This window comes from Urocitellus parryii, chromosome 11, assembly GCF_045843805.1.
Source record: "Urocitellus parryii isolate mUroPar1 chromosome 11, mUroPar1.hap1, whole genome shotgun sequence".
NCBI classification, from domain to species: Eukaryota; Metazoa; Chordata; class Mammalia; order Rodentia; family Sciuridae; genus Urocitellus; species Urocitellus parryii.
Window position 1 is genome coordinate 21,155,131 of NC_135541.1, and position 18,753 is coordinate 21,173,883.

The window sequence follows — 18,753 nt, forward strand, 5'->3', positions numbered from 1 at the left end:
GGAGGAGGTTGGGAAGTTGGAAGGGAGGGAGGGGGAGAGAGGAGGGCTTCAGTGTCCGCTGGGTAGGGCCCTGTCCAGGGTGCTGGAGCAGACACAGCCAGCAATGACCGTCCTCCAGGACCCCCATGTGTACTAGAGGTAGGTGCCCAGGGGGCAGATTAGCAAATGGACCTAGCTGGTGTGACCTGGTGGGTGAGGTGACTGGGCAAGGCCGTGGCCCTGTGGAAATGGGGAACTTGAGCTCAAGAGTGTTCAGACACCCGTGCAACCCCAGCAGCTGGTCCTCTGTCGGCCTCCCTCAGGGTGGGCTCTGGTCCCCTGCTCAAAGACCTCGAAGACATGCCATTGCCTTCAGGACAGATTCCAAAGCTGTCACAGGGACCCCCCACCCAGCCCTTGGGAGCATTCAGCTATACTGGGACCAGGGCTGATGGGCTCCCAGGGCCGCGTCCCTGGCCTCCATCCTCTGGCCCGCTCTGCCCCAGATGCTCTCCTCTGCCCCTTCCCTTCCACCCGGCCAACCCCATGGAACTAGGACCTACGGTGGTGGCAGAACAGGGAAGCCGCCCCTCCAAGGCCCCTCCCGCCCAGGGTCTTGCTTTCAGACCACGGTTTGGGGCTTCTCCTTCTGCCATGCTGCCCAGTACCCCAATCACCCTGCCACTTGTCACATGGCAGGAGCTTGCTGGCACCTCTTGCAGGCCGTGTCTCACACACCATGGCGCCTGCTGCCCCAGCTCAGTGCCTAGCCCCAGTGTGTGATCGAGGGACTTTGCGTGGAGCATAAGCTGGGTTCCAGGGTGAGAAACGCAGACAGCGGCCACAGCCTTGCCCACAAGGGACTTCCAGTCTAGTGGGAGCAGGCATTAATGAGATACAAGATATAATTAATTAACAATGACAAGCAATGAGAGGGGAGATAGAGGCACATTCTGGGGGCCTGGGAGTGAGAAATAAAAGGACTGTATTGTCCAGGGGCCTTGAGGGTTTCCCTGAGCTGGTGACCTTTGAGCTCTGTGCAGGATGACAGAGGAAGAGGAAGGGGGACAGCACTCTGGGTGGAGGGACAACAAGGAAGCCCTGTGGCTGGGGATGAATGAGGCCCAGAGGCGAGCCGACACCCCACCTGCGGGACCCTGGAGGCCATGTCTGCTCTCAGGGGGCTTGTCCTGGAGTCACTCGGGAGCTGGGTTCCTTCACGAGAGCTGCTGAGCCCCCAGCTCTGAGCTGGGGAGGTGTTCCCGCGGGAGCCTGGGTGATGGGGGGTGGGGAGATGGCCTAGGCCCAGCCAGCAGTAGAGGGGACAGAGAGCAGACCCAGCCCGGCAGGAAGGGGCGGGATGTCAGGATCCAGACAAGCAAGTCGAGGCGTGAGGACACTGAGCTCCAGTGTGACCCCAGAGGCGGCAGACCCTGCCCCACACCCACACGGAGGCTGGCAGCCTCGCCCCTCACCCCACTGACCCCGGAGACCCTGCTCCCGCCCCGGCACTGGGGCTCCCCATTCTTTCTTGAACCTTCTAAACGGCTTCGCTTGTTTTCAGTCAGGACACAAAGAGATATCGACATCAATCAGGAAAAACATTCCATCAGCTTCCACAGGCCGACGTCAACAGACAGGAAAGAGGCTGGGCCGAGGGGAGGGGCGGCCTCTGGGGACCAGCCCCGACTGGGAAGGCTGCGGGGGAACCGTCCCCACGCACCGTTCACCCTGGGGACAGCTCTGCCAGGGGAGACCTCCCTGTTCCCATTCCACAGATGAGGAACTTGAGGGAGAGAAAGGCTCAGTGGCTTTCCCAAGGTCCCATGGCGACTAGGGAAGGAGACGGAGTCAGAACTCAGCAAGTCCAACTCCAGACCCGAGCCCTGGCCACATCCCGTCTCGGTACAGCTTTAAGGTGCTAAGAGAGGAGCCAGGGTCTGTGCTCAGGATGCACTGGGGTGGGAGAGGACCGTGTCCTAACGTAGCTACTCAGCACCCACAGGTCCCCAGTCTGTGACACTCTGGGATTCTGTGCTGGGCGAGAGGCCTGGGGATCCTGCCTTCAGTGGAGACAGACAGGTAGGTCACCAACCCTCCTGGGAGGGAAAGCTCATAGGTGGTCTTGGGAGTCCCAGGAAGAGTCACCTACAGCAGATCCCCACAGGGCAAAGGTCAGCAAGGGCTTTTCAGACAGGGCGAGGCCTGGATCTGAGGCCTGAGGATAAGTCAGAGTTCGTCTACAGAAGAGTGAGGAAGAGATGCTCTGGGCAGAGGGAACAGCCAAGGCCCAGAGCAGACGGCACCTCTAAGGAGCTGCAGAGACTAAGGACGCCCTGTCCCTGGGCCCCTGGATGTCCCCTTCCTCGCCTCCAGCATGGTCCCTTCTGTGTCTCCACCCCCAGCTTCATCCCTGTCACCCTCACTGGTACCAAGCATCAGGGCTGACGTTTACTGCACGCTCCCAACATGGAGGAAGCGTGCCAAGCTCTCTGCAAGATCACCTCCTCGGATGCTCAACTCGGCCCTCACAGGTAAGCACTTCTGCCAACTCCATTTTTCTGAAGAGGGAAGTGGAGCACAGAGAGTCAAGTAGCTGGCCCTCAGTCACACAGCCAGTAAGTAGTGAGGTCAAGATCAACGGAGGCCTGGGTTCCCTCCCTTGCCACGTGGAAGGCAGGGGCCGGAGGGGCCCAGTCCCTACAGAGGCTGCGGGGCTGTGTTGGTTTTGTCCTAACGGGGTTCCTATGGCATCTCTGAATTCATGGGACAGAGATAAAGGAGGCATTTTGGCCACCACCCAAAACAGCTGTCAAGCCAGGCCAGGGGCCTCTGAGAAATAGCCCTGCTCCCTCCCCCACCATGGGCACCAGTATCCAAGGGAACTGTGGGCTCCTGGCTTCCAAGCCTCACTTCCAGCCTGGCCTGCAGAAGGGCTGAGAACGGCCGTCCCCCCGAGAGAGAAACCTCGACAACAGACCCTTCCTGGCTTCGTGCAGAGCGCTCAGTCGGCGCAGCCTAGACGTACGTCAGGAGACGAGAGAGGACAAGGACAAGCCCCAGCCACTTTGCTGGTTTCCCAGGGAGAGTTTGTGCTGATCCCATGGGTGCTTTGGTGAGCCAGCATGTCGGGTGGTGGCATCTCAGCCTATGATTCAGGGGTTCAGAGCAGGGACTCTGGAGCCCACCTGCCTGGAACCAAAGCCCAGTTCTGCCACTGATGAGCTGTGTGGCCTAGGGCAAGTTTTTCAACCTTTCTGAGCTTCAGTTCAGAGGGCTGCTTGGAATCTAGCCAAGCTTTTGAAGGACTGACAATTATTATTTGGAGTCTCTCGGTTGGTTTATGTGCTGCGTGAGTCTGGGTTCTGTATGGGCGTTATAGATTTGCGAGATACTTGTTGGCAGCTCAGTAGTTGAAACAGGTGACCCTGAGCCAGGCTGGAGTCATCCCTATGGATCTTCCCCTGGCTAAGACGGGAATGGCAGTGACCAGATCCCAGGATGCTGTTTGGAGACCGGGACTCGGGAAGGATATGGCAGGGTCTGAAATGAAAAGAGGGACTTTCTTCAGAGATTCATTGCAGACTCACACATTACCCTTGTGCGGTCGGTCCTTGGGGATCGCCAAGCAGTGGATCCTCCCTTAAGATGAGTACACTGAGCTCTTGGGGCCACCAGCTGATTCTGCAGCAGGGCGCAGGAGGGGAGCTGCCGTGCAGGGGGTACTTTGCTCTTTCCTGGCACATTTGCAGGTAGACCAGGCCCCACAGTGAGCACAGTGAGGGTGGAGCCTTCAGACTCTGGACAGACAGACGGTTCACAGACAGGCATGTGGAACACTAACTAAAAGGGACGACTGAGCTCAGAGCCTGGCATACAGTAGGTGCTCAATCAGTGGTAGTTCTTTTCTTTTCTTTGCCTCTGCCTCTGTGGGACTCTCCACCTACTCAGACATTCACTTCGTTCCTCTGCCCATCCGTCCGCCCAGCTCCTCCTTAGGAGTCCCCACTGTGTGCCAGGCTCTGGCCAAGGCACCAAGCATTCAGTGGTGATGTGGACAGGGCCTCCACTTTCTAGAAGTTCTAGGCTAGTGGGGGAGATGGGCTTTCATCAGAAAACCCCACAAGTATATGTAAACAAAGGAACATAATCATTGTCCTCCTTGAGGATGAAGAAATGACAGAGGATGGAGAAGAGAATCTGATCTAGTCCTTCTGATGTGGTGATAGGGGAGCAGCTGCAGGTGCAAAGGCCGGGTGGTAGGAGGGAGCACAGCCCACTGAGGAAGTGCGTGGCAGGGCGGCTGGAGCTCAGGAGGAGTAGAAGGAGGCTCCTAGGAGACCAGACGAGCAGGTTTGCTTGAGGGATCACGAGAGACACCTCGGGGGTCTCCTTGGCACACTTTTTTGGGAGAGAGGAGGAAGTGAGGGGCCCGGCCCTGCAGGTGGATCTGGGGCTGGTTGGGGAAAGCAGGCGGCAGCCATCTGCATGCACGAGTGTCCGAAGGCCGTCTGCTCCCTGACTATTTGCAGCCCTGACTCCCGGCTGTTTGCAGTTCGGCACCTCAGCTATTTGCACTCCCTACCCACTTATTTGCAGGCCTTATCCTCAGGAGTGTGCCACCCCCGCCCCAGCTGTTCACAGCCACCACCCACAGATATTTGCAGCCACCACCCCAGCTGTTCAGTCATCTTCCCAGCTGTTTGAAGCTACCACCCTCAGCTCTTGACAGTCCCTCTCCAGCTGTCTGCAGTCACCACTCCGGTTATTTGCAATTTCTACCCCCCTTTGGGCATCAGGTAAGGCTTGCTCAAGATTACTTCGAACAATGACAATTACTCTTCCCTACCATCGAGTGCCCCTTTTATGTGAGGCACCTTGCCTGGTGCTTTCTGCATGCATTCTCTTATTTGAGCTGCACAGTGACCCCTTCATTTGTTCATCAGAGATTTCTGGTCTGCTCTATGGCAAGCACTGGGCCAGGTGCTGGGGATACAGGAAGGATCAGAGCTGGACATGTCCCTCCTCTCCTGGAGCCTTCAGTCTCATGAAGGGGACAAGTGTCTATAGTGTGAAGACACCCCTGACTATGCAGACATAAAGCCACACAGGTCCAGGACAGAGGAGGATGCCTGCGAGAGGACCCTGGAGCTCAGGGAGGGCCCAGTCCCACTGGGCTGGGTGGGGAGGGCTGAGAACAGCCAGGGCAGGGTGACCTGATCAGCTCGGCTGAGAATCTGCTAGTTTCCGTGAAAACTGGACAGTCGGGGACAAGAGCGAAGGCAGTGAAGGCAGCGAAGGCAGTTAATGCAGCGGTGCAGGTGAGAGATGATGGGACCTCGGGCAAGGAGGTAGCAAGGGACCGTGGGGAAGCTGGGCTGATGTGAGAGATACTCATGAGGACCGGGTGATGGACAGGTGGAGGCTGAGGTTTCTGACCCAGGCACAGCTCCTACACTCTGAGTTAGGGGAACAGGAGGGGGCCAGGGGCCAGAGGAGGCTGGAGCAGGGGACCGTGGGGGCTGGATGACATTGAGCAGGGGGCTTTGTCTTCAGGCTGCACAGTGGGCTCTGAAGCCAGACTCCACCTTCAAGTCCTGCCCCTCCACTTCCGGATGCTAGTCCTTGAGCAAGCCATCAAACCCCACCGTGCCTCGGTTTCCCCACTAGCAAAATGCAAGGGGAGGGGGAGCCGTCCCAAAGCTTCCGAGGCTCTCGATACTTCAAAGGAGTTCCTGTATCGACTGCAGGCTCAGCATGGGAAGAGAAGGGAACTGACTCAATTCCTGTTCAATGGAGCAAGGAGGTGGCTCCCTGGAGGGTCGTGGAGGCCGTTGGAGGGTGGATGAAAGGGGATCCCTGGTGGGGCAGCAGCGGTTACAGGCAGAGCGCCCCACAGGGTACGGTGTCCCCCAAGGCTTAGTGTGGTTCTGGGGAGCACAAGGCCCACAGAGGGACCAGCAAGGACTCAGCCTGGGGAGGAGGCAAGGCCTGGGTCACAAAGGCCATCGTCCTGCTGAGGTGTTTAGACTCATGAAGGGGACAAATGTCCCAGAGAGCACAGGCCATCATCATAGCCCTCCTGTCTCCGCAGGGTCGGATACCTGGGGTCAAAGCCAAGTGAGACTCTGTTAGGCTGTGGTCAGGGGTGTGCCTCCCGCAGGCAGTCACCCCTTGCCCTGCCCACGGAGGCAGCACCTTAGAGGAGGGGCCTCTGGAAAGGCCAGGGAGCTTGGCAGGAAGCTTGTTCCTGTGCATTGGTTTCTGTTGTCAGAAAGAGGCGGGGAACTAGCCTCTCTAAGGGCAGCTGGACGGGCCTGTGCCGGGGGCTACAAAATGCAGGCTGTTCCAGCCCCGGTCAGAATCATGGAGGAGCCAGGGAATCTGCATTCCCGATCCAGATGGGGCAGGGCTTCTCTGGCAGTGTGGGGGTCACGGGGTCCCACAAAGGGCAGGTCCGACTCCCTGTGTGTGGGCTGCCGCTGGCTGAGCTCTGCGTTTCTAAGCCAGGGGACGCCCCGGCTGTGGGTCCTTGGGCCACGCCGGGAGCAGCAGGGCAGTAACATGGGAAGGTCTCAGTCCCCAACTATTTTTTTTTCCCAAAGAAAACAAACCTCTCTCAAAAGAAATCCTGCACAGAGCCCCCGAGGCATAGAGCAGATGACGTCCATGCAAAATCATCGTGCTCGCAGAAATGTGGAGTCTGCTTATCACAAAACGCGTCAATGGAAACAAGGCGGCTCCGATGATGTGATGACGTCAGGAGTCTGACGTTAACGGTTCCTGACGCTCTTACATGGGCCTCAGGGTCCACCACTGAGGATCTGCCGCAGCCCTGTGGCCACAGGTCCCAGGCTGTGTGGCAGGGGCTGTGGGTCAGGTGGCACGGGGGGCCTGATTCAGCAGGCACCGGGCAGCTGCGGCCTCCCTCCCAACCTGGAGCTCAAAGCTCAAGACTTCCCTCCTTCCCCATCCAGCCGGCCTCCCTGGGAAGTAGCCTCAGCTAAATATAGCCAGAAGCAAGGCTTTCCAGGGGACACAGAGTGAGAGGGACACTGTGAAGAACAATTGCTAGCGCACACGGGGAGTCCGCAGTGCCAGGCACACTAATTAGTGGCTTGGCAGCAGGGGAGGACAGGAGGGACCCAGGCAGACCAGGGCCTGAGGCTCCCAGGCTGATCTAGAGGGAGGCAGAGCTGGGCAGAGGCAGACATAGCCGGCCCTGTCCTGGGAAGGCTTGGGGACTGCAGGGTGGGGAAGGATCTGGCCAGTGGAACTGAAGACCCACCTGAGTGTGAGTTCTGTTGGTGCCGCTCGCTCACTGTGTGGCCGTAGGTAAGTTGTTGGACCTCTCTGGGCTTCGGATAAAAAGGGGATGCCCTGTAATTCCACAAGAATTGACTGGGCTAAGTGTGGAAGCCCTGCCCCCAGCAGATCTTGCACCTTGATTTCTCACTCGCTAGAGGTCAAGGTCCTCAGGGCGCTGCCCAGCGCAGTCCTGCCCACCGGTGCTCTCTTCCAAGCTCCCAGTCCACACAGCAGAGGCCTGGAGCCTCCAACACCCAGCACCACAGAGGGACACAGAGGGCCTGGCACTCCATCGAGGCTCTTGGGGAAGGACCGGGCAGCAGTCAACGCTCTCTCCTCTGACCTGCGTCCCTCCATCATCAGGAAACCCCCGGTGGATGGAGATGCTCCAGGTGTGAGTCCACCTACCTCATCACCTGGCATTCCCTAAGGACAGAGGTGACACCTCAGTCACCTTGGCACCACTGGTTCTTCCCTCTTTATCTACTTTGGTCCCCTAACCCCTCCATCCTGGGGCCCTGTGCCCGCCACGATGCCCCAGGCTCCAGCCCCTCCCTCTGCTCCCCCCGGCCCCTGTGCTTCCTGGACTCCCAGGGCTGTGAGGTCGGCCCTGCACAACCTGCCCTCCCTGGGTGGCAGGGGCGGGGCTGGGGAAGCCGACTTCTAACACAGGGACTCAGCACCCAGAACTCACTCGGATCCTCGGAGGGTTGCTCCCGTGTCACCCCCACAATCGAGGGAACTGAGGTGCAGGGAGGCGGCAGCAGGCTGAGACAGAGCAGGTGAGTCCCGGGCGTCCCTTCCCTCCCCACCTGATCTGCCTGCCCTCGGGTCCTCTCCACACTGGCTGCCTCCTGCTGGGCCATGACTCAGCCGCTTGGCTCCTTGACTGGCGCCTGTCAGAACTTCTGGCCTCTCTCTGCACTTTATTTGCTAATAACCTTCCAGATCTCCCTGTTGTTCGCTCTCCTGGCTTCAGACCCACACTGTCAGGCTCTCTTGGCCAGGCTCCGGGAGCTCTCTTGTCCAGTGGGCACCTGGAGCGCAGCGCACCACCCCAGGCCAGGGAACCAACTTCCACGGCAGACGGGAAGGCTTTTTCTTCCTCTGCCCTGAGACCAAGGCAGGGGACACACAATGCCTGACCCTGACTCAGCACAGAGGGGGGAGGACATCAGGCCACGGAACTCCTCAAGACTGTCCAGGGCCGGGGCTGGGGCTCGCCTGGCATGTGTGAGGCCCTGGGCTCCATCCTCAGCACCACATAAAAATAAATTTTAAAAGAAAGGAATTGTGTCCATCTACAACTTAAAACAAAAACGAGATTGTCCAGGCCACGTGTGTGCACCGTCCCTACGGGGGCCCGGGGTGGAGCGCTCTGGGGAGGTGGGGCTCCGGGGAAAGCCTCCTGGGAGAGGAGGAAGGACCTGCAGGCCCCGGGGCCGGGCCACAGGATGCCAATGTGAGCAAGGCCTGCTGCTTGGCGGGGTCCTCTGGCCCCTGCCTGCACAGCTCAGCAGCTGGGAGCCCCTGTGCCCAGAGAGGGGTGAGTCAAGAGGTCAAGGGGTGCACAGGCTCCGGCTGCACCGGACAGTGGTCTTATATGGGGGGACCCTGGGGACACACAGACCTGTGTTCAGGTCCTGGTCTTCACACAGCCCAATGCCATGATGGTGGGCGGATCCTGCCTGTAACGCAGGTAATGATAATCCCTATCCATTAGAGGCGCTGTGGGAATTAATGGATATTATGACTAATAGTCACTGGTCACACTTAGTAGGGTGTAACTCTGGGCCAAGTGGCATACATGTGCTGAGTGGTTAATCCTCATAACACCCACAAGGTAGAGTCATCCTCACTACCGTTCATAGACAAAGAAGTAGGGGCATAGAGAAAGGGGTGACTCATCCAGGGTCACCCTGCTAGGAGGGAGTGGGCATCAGAATCCAGGGCCTTAGCCACACACCATGCATTTGGCAATGTGCTTGGCAGGGACCCTCCCAGGACCATCTCTTTCTGTGCCTGACTTATATTTCACTTAACATAATGCCTTCCAGGTTCATCCATGCAGCAAATGGGAAGAAAACAGAATCTCTTTTTTAAGGTTGACTAGTATTCCACTGTGTATACATATGTTTTTTGTGAGATTGCTGGTTGTCTGTCTCCTGCAGCTAGACCATGACCTTCATGAGAACAGGGACTTGTTCCACCCTGTTCACCACTGTGACTCAGCCCTTAAAACAGCACATGACAGGTGCAAAAACTCAACAAATATTTATTGATCAGGGGTAAGGAGATGAAGAACAAAAGAAAAGAATTGATTGGGTGTCAGCCATATTTCTCCTTAGCCAATATCTGATTTAGCAGTCTTCAATCAATGGTGCTGGAAAGACTGGATGTCCCCGTGGGAAGATGAACCTCCACCCCCACTTCACCTGGTGCCCAGATGTCAGCTAACAATGGGTCAAAAACCTAAAGGCATGAACTTCTAGAAGAAACAAACAGTGATTTCTCATGGCTTTGAGACAAGCAAAAAAATCTCTGTCTCACATACATTATATATACACAATTTTATGACTCAATAATAAGGAGATGAATAATTTAAAAATGGGCAGACAACTTGATCCTGCATCACCCAAAATGGCCATGAAAAGATGTTTACCACCATTGACCAATCAGGGAGATGCAAATTAAACCACAACCAGACATTATTATGCTCCCGTGAGAATGTCTAACCATCAAAAGACACAGGACACTGTTTTAGCAAAGGAGGCGTCCGCTACACATTGCTGATGGGAATGGGAAATGGCAGAACCGTATGGAAAACACTGGAGCTAAACACACACTTCCCACATAACCTGATAACTTCACCCCTAGGTATTTCAAGACCCAAGAGAAATGGAAACGTCTGAGCGCACGAAGGCTTGTATAGGAATGCTCCTTCACGGCAGCTGGATTTATTTATAACAGCCCGAAACTTGAAACACCCAAATTTCCGTGAACAGGTGAATGGATAAACACACTAGAGCATATTAATATAATAGAATACCCCTCAGCAGAAGTGAATAAACTAGGGGTACAATCACAACTACATGGGTGACTCCCAATCATTACAGAAAGAAGCCAGATCCCAAAGAGGATGCATTACAGGATACCATGATGTGAGATCTATGAGCGGGAAACCAAATCTGAAGGAACAGAAGGCAAATCAGTTGCTTGGGCTAACGGGATGGGGGATAAAACGGGCACAAAAGAAGTTCTGTGGACAGAAATGTTCATATTTTGATTGTGGTGGTCACTTGGCATCCACCAAGTGCATAAACTTGCCAGAACTCTTCCAATTGTACACCTAAGATAGGTACCTCTGGTAGGGTCCCTATATCTCAATAAAAGTGATAAACGTTTACAATAGGCATTCGAGGCAGTGCAGGATGTGTACTGATACAGGAGAGAGAACCGCCAGAGGCCCAAAGATCCAAACACGAGCTGTGAACTCACTCCTGCAAATGGAGTTAGAGTCAATTAAGTCGTTATTTAATTTGAATTAATGTGGATTCACTCCATTTAAGGTGATGAGAGTCTTGTGGGAAACACACATTACTCTCCCTCTCTCTCTCTCCATCCATCCCCTCTCCCTTCACTTTACCTGCAGGGGAAGCCCCCGTTAAGATAAGGCTTCTCCTTGTCCTTCGCCATCCCTGGGCTTTCTCATCTGAGCCTTGGCAAGGGCTACAGAGGAGGCCTGGCCACCCCACATTCAGACCAATTTGGCCCATCCATGAGACACAGCTTGATCCCATCCTCAGCTCTGACAAGTTGCTTATCTCTTTGTATCTTAAATTCCAAAATCTGGGACATTTAAAAGTTTTCCCTTTTGATTGAGACCTGAGGTCAACCTACCAAAGCCCACCCGGGGTCCCCCTGTCCTTTCCCAGCTCCTCCGTCAAAGAAATATCTGATTTAAGATACAAGACCAATGATTTTTTAGTATAAATAGATATTACAGGGAACATGCCTACACTAGGATAGTATATGGGACAGATTTACAACTCAAAATGCACTCATTATTTTCCATGGATCAAACTTGGCGAGGTGCCCTTCTGTTCTAATTGCAAATTTTGGCAACCCTGTTCCAAAATCTGGCCCCTGATCCATTATCCTTGAAACCCGAGGGTTCCAAAGAACACAGTTTGAAACCCTTCAGTGGACAGCAGCACGTCCTCAGTGAGCCTGAACTATGAGCTGGTCCATCTTTGAGATTCATTCATTGGAATATTGACAGACGAAGGAGAGGAAGAGGTGGAGTGAAACCAAGCAAGACCCGTCATCATGGGTTTCCGGTCTCAGTTAGCTCAGCAGCCTGATAAAACCCCAGCTCATACCAAGGAGTGTATTCAGTTGTACAAATCCACCCTGCTGCTCTGCAGAAGATTCCTGGATCTGGTGGAAATAGTGCTGAGCACAGAACGCAGCCTGGGCCAAAGGACCCCGGGCCAGTATTTAGAAGATCTCTTTCCACTCCATATCTTCACCTCTCCACTGGGCCTCGAAGTGAAAGTCACAAGTCACCATGTGTACAGCAACCAAAATAGTGACACTCAGAATACATTAAGAGCTCCAAATTAATAAAGAAAAGGCAAATAACCAAACAGGAAAAAAGTGGGCAGGAGATATGAGCAAGTAATTCACTTGGGAAAAATAAAAAAGAGGATAAGCATATGAAAAGACGTACCTCATTAATAATCAGGAAAATGCAAATTGAAACAACAATGAGGTAGCATTATTTGACAATCAGATTGGCAGAAATGAAAAAGACAGATAAAATCTAGGGTTGGGAGAAGGGATGGGGAATCGACCTAAGTTGTGGGTGGGAATATAAATGAGTCTGGCTTTCAAGGGAGCAGAGCTGCATGATATCAGAATGATGGCCGGCATGCTTTTCTGACCCAACAATGCCACTCCTCCCTTTGTGTTCGAAGGACATTCTCACATGAGCCCACAACCGTGCATGGACAATGAGACGCATTGCTTTCAGCAGAGATCATTGAAGTCACCGCAATGTCCATCAGTATCATAGCGTGATAACTCATGGCACAGAAACCTACAGAGCCACAAAGAACAGATGCAAACACACAGAGAACTCTAAAGACTTCCTGCTGAGAGCCATAGCCAAGTAGGAATGACGCATGGCAATTTCCTTGTCAGCCTACCCAATGTTGCTTAGAGGGAGGACTCTCCATTGTGGAAATGGGCTTGCCTTGGACCCAGGTCATTTGCAGTGACATGGCATGAATGTTTGAGAGTTTTGGTTTGAAAGGTGACCTTGCTCAGGGATTAGGGCGGCTCCGGGTTTAGGGTGGATCCTGCTGGATTAGGGTGGCTCCAGGTTTAAGGTGGATCCTGCTGGGAATAGGGTGTATCCTGCTGCCTCAGGCGCCCGCTCCTTGAGTTCCCCTGGAGTTCTCACTGGGTTCTGAGAGTATTTGGTACGCAGAGCCCGGTGGAGGGTGTGTATTTTCCCAGAACGTGCTTGTAGAGTGCCGGTGAGAGTTTGGGAATAAAGAGTTGCTGTTGGAATCTACAAGGCTTTTGTGGTGGCTCGGTTATTTTGTGCCCAGCCAGACTGTGGCATTTGGAAAGAAGCATGATGTCTGTATATGTATATATGTATGTGTTCACAGGTGTCTATGTCTATATTTCTACCTAGATACGTATACGATTGTATAAATGTATAGGAAAGATCCAGAAGGTTACGTGTCAGACCGGAAACCCTGAACAATCTGAGAGGCGGATGTGGGCGAGGGCTGGTAAAGGGGAATCTCAGTTATAACTTTGGAGACGTCTGTATTGTTTAGAATTTTTACAGCAAAATGCACTGTCCATATATTTTCCTTTGTCATTTAAGAACTTGGTGGACAGACCCATGGTGGCGTCACACTGGCTCCCTCCCTTCCTGAGCCTCCCTCCCACAGATTCTCCCACTTCCGCTTGCCTCCTTTCTCAGAAAGGTCTTTAAACCTTCTGTCCAAGGTTGACCTTTGGGCTTGGGCCCCCGACTCCATTTTGGCCACCTCTGTCCATTCAGTCTCTCTTCTCTCTCTCTTTCTCCCCGACTTCTTTCCTGTGTTACCTTAACTGCCTCCAGCTGCCATCTTCCTGACAAAACATCTTGAAAGACAAAGGCATCCCCTTGCCTGTGACCCTCAATGAAAGGGTAAAGTTTCTAAGCTGGAAAGCTTAAATGTAAAACATTAGGTATTATTAAGTTCCTCTGTTACACCCAGAACCTGAAATTCCTGAGATAGTTAAAAAAAAACGCCCTACTGGCCATTTAGCCTAGGGCCCTGTGCAGTTCGTCACAGGGCCCGGACCAATCAGTTTGAATGTGTAACCCACTTACGAATGACCAATCACCCCCACCCAACCTGTTCCCGCCAATGAATGTGCCAATCACGTCTCAGAGTTGTTGTTCAATTTCCCCGCGCCTCATGATGATTTGTTCTGATGTATGCAAAGCCCACCGCCCTCTCCAAAAAGTGTACTTAAGCTCTGCTTGACCTTTGCTCTGGGCTCTGGGCTGCTCTCCCTTCTTGAGTGAGCATGGGGCCCCAGCGCGCTGGAATGGATCCCCAATAAATCCCCTTTTGCCAATTGCATGGAGTCAGTCTCTTGGGTGGTCTCTCCCTCCGACGTTCCACCGGACCCCCCTTACATCATGACTCATAATTCCATGTCACCCAGCTTTTATCTACTCCCATGATATTAAACGAACACTTCTCTGGAAATTCCCCTCCCTGTCGGTCCCATCCAGTTGGCTTCTCTCAGACTTCATGCTCCTGGATCCCTCAGCCACATCCAACTCTGCTCTTCCGCCTGCCTACAATGGCCTCCTCCACCCACCGCTGACATCCGAATTCTATCCATTCTTCCATGCATAGCTCAATGGCTACCCCCTTCCCCAGGACTCACCCTCTTCTCCCCCCCCCCAGTCCCACTGCCTCCTCCTGCCTGGCTCATGACCTTCTTCCCATGTGGGGTGGTTTGCTGAACAAGGATCCGTGAGGGAGGCTTTTGCCCATGGATGGAGGCCTTCTGTGACTCCAGGACGTGTGGATGAGTGAAGGGACACAGTGGAGGACCATACAACAATGAAGGTCCCTCAGAGGAATCTGGGGAGAGAGATAAATGGACAAGGCGGAGACAGTGGGGGAATCTGAAAAGGGCGGTTTAACTCCATGGACGTTTTGGAGGTAGAATAAAGAGGACCTAGTGAGCCCCTGGCCCTGGAGGTGTGCCATGGGGTTAAGGAATATGGACGCCAAGCACGAGGCAGGAGGGAGAATGAGTGGCAGGAAGGTGTGATTCGCTGAGCAGGGAAGGCCTGCCTGGCTCCCTTGGAGAGTCCTTTTCCTTCTAGGGTCAACTCGGTGACCACGGCCTCCCACTAGGCAGGTTTCCCAGTCTCATGCTCACAGCGCCCTAGGTGGCTCCTCGGTGACCCTTTTCACAGTTGAGCTTTACATGTGCTTACGGGTAGGTTCTTGATTAATGTTTTCCTGCTGCTTGAAGATCCACAAAGGGGAGGATTGCACCTGTTTTTGGCTTTCATTCTATTTCCGCAGCCCACCCAGGGCTCGACCGACACATGGTAGATATTCCACAAATCCCCATCAGAAGAAAGCAATCTAGTTAGTCGTTGGTTAAAATGCCTGTCACCCTGGACCGCCTTCCCTAAAGTCGTTTCCACTTCTCCAACACTGATGGGCCTGGGAATCTAATCTCGTTGGCCTTGTCCACAGACCAGCTGGTTTCCAGAGCCAAAAACATTTCCATGATCTCCCCTCAGCCCTGAACACAAGAGCTGCCCCGTAAATGAGTGACCAAGAGAAAGGGAAAATCAACTTCTTCGAGAATGTAAATTCCCAAAGAGTGGATGCGGGCAGCCCAGACGCCTGTGAAGTCCACACCTGGACTCCTCTGTGGTCTTGTGGCTCCTCACAGACGGCCTGCCCCAAATTGTAGACACATGGGAAGGGTTCCACTTTCCCGAGGTTGGAATCATCCCTTTTGAACCCACAACGGCAGGGCTCCTGCAGGCCCACCTTCAGAGACTGCGAAGGGGCTGAATCAGGCAGGGTCTGGTGGCTTCAGGGCGGTGCTCTGGGGTACCAGACCTAGTCTCTTGGGCCTTCATTTCCTTCCAGTTCAATAATCTAGGACCGTAAGCCACAGCCTGGCTTCCTGCCTGCGGGATTCTTGTCTCTATAATTGGCCTCCTGATCAAGACCCAGGGCTCATGCAGAACCTCAGAGCTCTTAGGTCCAGCTCGTCTCTCAGGAAATTGGAAACCATGGCAGCCGTCTCACCAGGTCCCCCTACTGGGTTATTCGCTAACAATTTTGCTCATATTCGGTTCCCAGGGACAGTGGGACTGTGGGAGTTTACCCCATCTCGGCTCTCTTCTCACCTGGGAAAGAAAATGACTTACTGCAAACAGGAAAAGCAAATTCCAAAGTCCAGATGTGTTCATTTTGAGTAACCTGCAGCAGAGGGTCATCTGGGTCTTTCTGTTGACGTGCACCCAACAGATACTGTCCCTAGGGCGAACCCAGCCATCTTTATAGACATGGCGCCACCTCGCTGAGGTCAGCTGGAGCCATAGGGTGAAAAACACGATTGACAAAGTAAAGACCAGCAGCCAACTGGAAGAAAACATGTCCAACAGACACAGCAACAGTGAACGCCCTCATCCAGAGCTCCTGCAAGTTATCAAAAATGGAAAAGAATTCAAATGGCCCAAGAAGACAAGGGAAGGATGTGGAGAGAAAATTCACAGGGAAGGAAATCCAAATGGTTGATAATCATGGAAAGATGCTCAATACTGCTCATGGGAGTGGTATGCCATTCCCACACCCTCTGGCTCTCTCTGCCACCCTGCCCCAGTCCAGGGAATACCTTGCCTGACAAAATAAAACAGAAAGAGGATGGGGAAGTGCTGGAGGGTGAGAAGCCACACTTGGTTAAGCCCCGAGTCGCTCTGCCCAGGCTATTCCATGACAGGCTCTTGGCCTACAGGTCCTGGCACAGGTGTGTGGATTCTGTGTGTCTCAGCTGTCGGCACGCAACATGCAGAGGACAAACAGAATGTCGCAGCAGCAGGTCCTAATCATCCCAGGGCTACAGAGAGCTGGGCAGACAGTGGAGCCATCTGAGCCAAGCCCAGGGGGAGACCCGGGAGCAGGCACAGGCTGGCCACCAAGGGGCTGCTCCTCCAGGCAGGCACAGCAGTGTCCAGAGGGTACCCTCTCTGCACAGGAGGGCTGTGTGCCCCTCTTGGAAGATGGAATTAGAGAAGTTATGGAATCGACTCTATGAATCAACTGGAAATGACTCCATGAGCCAAAACAAGGAAGGAAAAAAGAAGGAAGGAAGGAAGGAAGGAATGGGAGGAGTGGGGAGGGAGGAGGGAAGGGTTGGCAACATTGCATTCGGCATTGTGATCTGCACCCATTATCTCATTACTCCATAGAACAACCCTTTGAGGGAACTATCATTGGATCATTGATACCTTCAGAAAGTGAAGTTCAAGTCACTTTCTCAAGGTCATGCAGTGGGTAAGTGACCAGGCCAACGCATCAGACTCCAGGTTCTGAGCTCTGAATCTTCAGTCTACCCTGCGTGTCCCTGAAGGCTGGCCTGTGAGCACGGCTCAGTCCTCGGCACTGAACAGACAGTGGAGAAAGCAGAGCTAGTTTCCTTTCAGTGCCCAGGAACCTGCCCGAGCTGGCTGAGCCCGACAGGGGGCACCTGGAGGGCTGCAGAGGCAGAGATCATCTGGCAGTTGTGGACTGCTTGAGAGGAGCCAGGTCATGACCTGTGACCCGAAGATCATTCCCAGTCCAGATTCGGTTCCGATGTGTCCCTGCGGGTGTCTGCGTGCCCTTAGTAACGGCATTATTATTCTCCTCTTTCGGTGTCTGGGCTGATTAATCTAATTTGCACATGTGAACGCGAAGCTGCTCTGATCCATTTAATATGTTGGGACCGCATCCCAGCTCATTTGCATGGTAGGTCTGGCCAACAGAGGTAGCTCCTGTCCCCTGCCTCCCTCCCTCCCTCAGTCCCGCCCTCCCACCAGGCAAATTCTTGCTGAGCAGGCAAATGGTGATCCGTGCTGTTGCTTTTAAGTCTTAAAACCCATTAGGAGTGTATTAGCAGACGTGCTGAGAGCTCATTTGAGTAATAAAAATCTTTTTGTGGGTAGCTAATAAAACAGGAAAAAGAAAGGGGAGACAGAGAAAGACTTGCAGGGGACAGAGACTGTCTTTCAGCCACAGTTAGGAAGGAAGGCTAGGATCTGTCTGCACAATTATCTCAGCTGAGACCCTTCCGCCTTGGTGATGTGGCTGGTGATGGAGGAAAATGGAGCGAGCATCTAATGAACACCTTCTTTTCAAGCAGTCTCCATAATCCAATGCAGCCCAAGAATGCAGGGGTGCATCTCGTCTGCCTCTGAGATACAGCTCAGAGGCCCTCAGCTCATTTGCATACAGAATGGCTGGTTTGCAGCATGAGGAGTTAGGGCTACAGGTCCTGAGGACGGTCACCTTGTCCAGGTGCCCCCTCTGTCTGCCTGGTGACCTTAGCCTAGCTGCTGTTCCCATGCCAGGCTGCGGGGGCAGCCCTCTGCAGGTTGGTAGGCTCCAGGACCTGCAGCCCTAGATCCAGTTCCCTGTTTCTTCCTGGGGCAGCCCCAGGTGGCCCAGGGGAGAGAGCTCAGGACTGCGTCCAGCATCTTAGAGGAGCAGTGACTTCATCAGCATCTAGGACAAAATGAAAACGCAGGGCGCCTTGTTCCAGCACGATGAAGAACTTCGAGAGGCAACAGGAGAGCGTCCAACAAAGCTTGGATCCTTCTACACACACAGCTCTGTGAATCTGGCCCCGTCTGCACATTAGATACTTCATATTTGCCATTTACATATGGATGCCACCAAAGCATTGATCCACCATTTAATAAAGTCCAAATATCTCGGTGGCACAAACAGCTCTGACTCTTGGAGTCTGCCTTTAATGAGGACATTGAAGAAGAGGGTTTGAGGGGCCTTCCAAGGCTCGTCCAGCTTCCCTGATGCCGTCCTCTGGCTCCAGTTGGCCCCTGATGTTCCCGTTTCCCCTGATGGCCCATTAAGGCCCCCATAAGCCAAGACTTATCTAAGTCCTTTTGTGTGAATCCAGGAGAAAAGCTGCACAGAAATCCTCTTACAGCTAATCCCTCGGAGAACAGGAGCTAAATCTACAAGAATGTGGAGCCAGAGGAGGAGGAAGCAAATTGGACAAGCCGGACACCAGGAAGGAAGGGTCTTTCCTGGGATGAGCAGAGACTCAGAGCCGTGGCAGCGGGACAGCTTTGACACGAGCATCCTGAGGCTGAGCTTGCAGCCCAGGCCCGCGGGTCTGCTAGTA

The 18,753-nt window shown here is 53.9% G+C and overlaps 1 protein-coding gene across 1 annotated transcript in view; it reads right to left on the minus strand.

Moving 5' to 3' along the window:
• Positions 1-18,753, minus strand: part of Csmd2 (CUB and Sushi multiple domains 2) — a 540,652-nt gene that overhangs the window by 388,844 nt on the left and 133,055 nt on the right. The window lies entirely within an intron of this gene.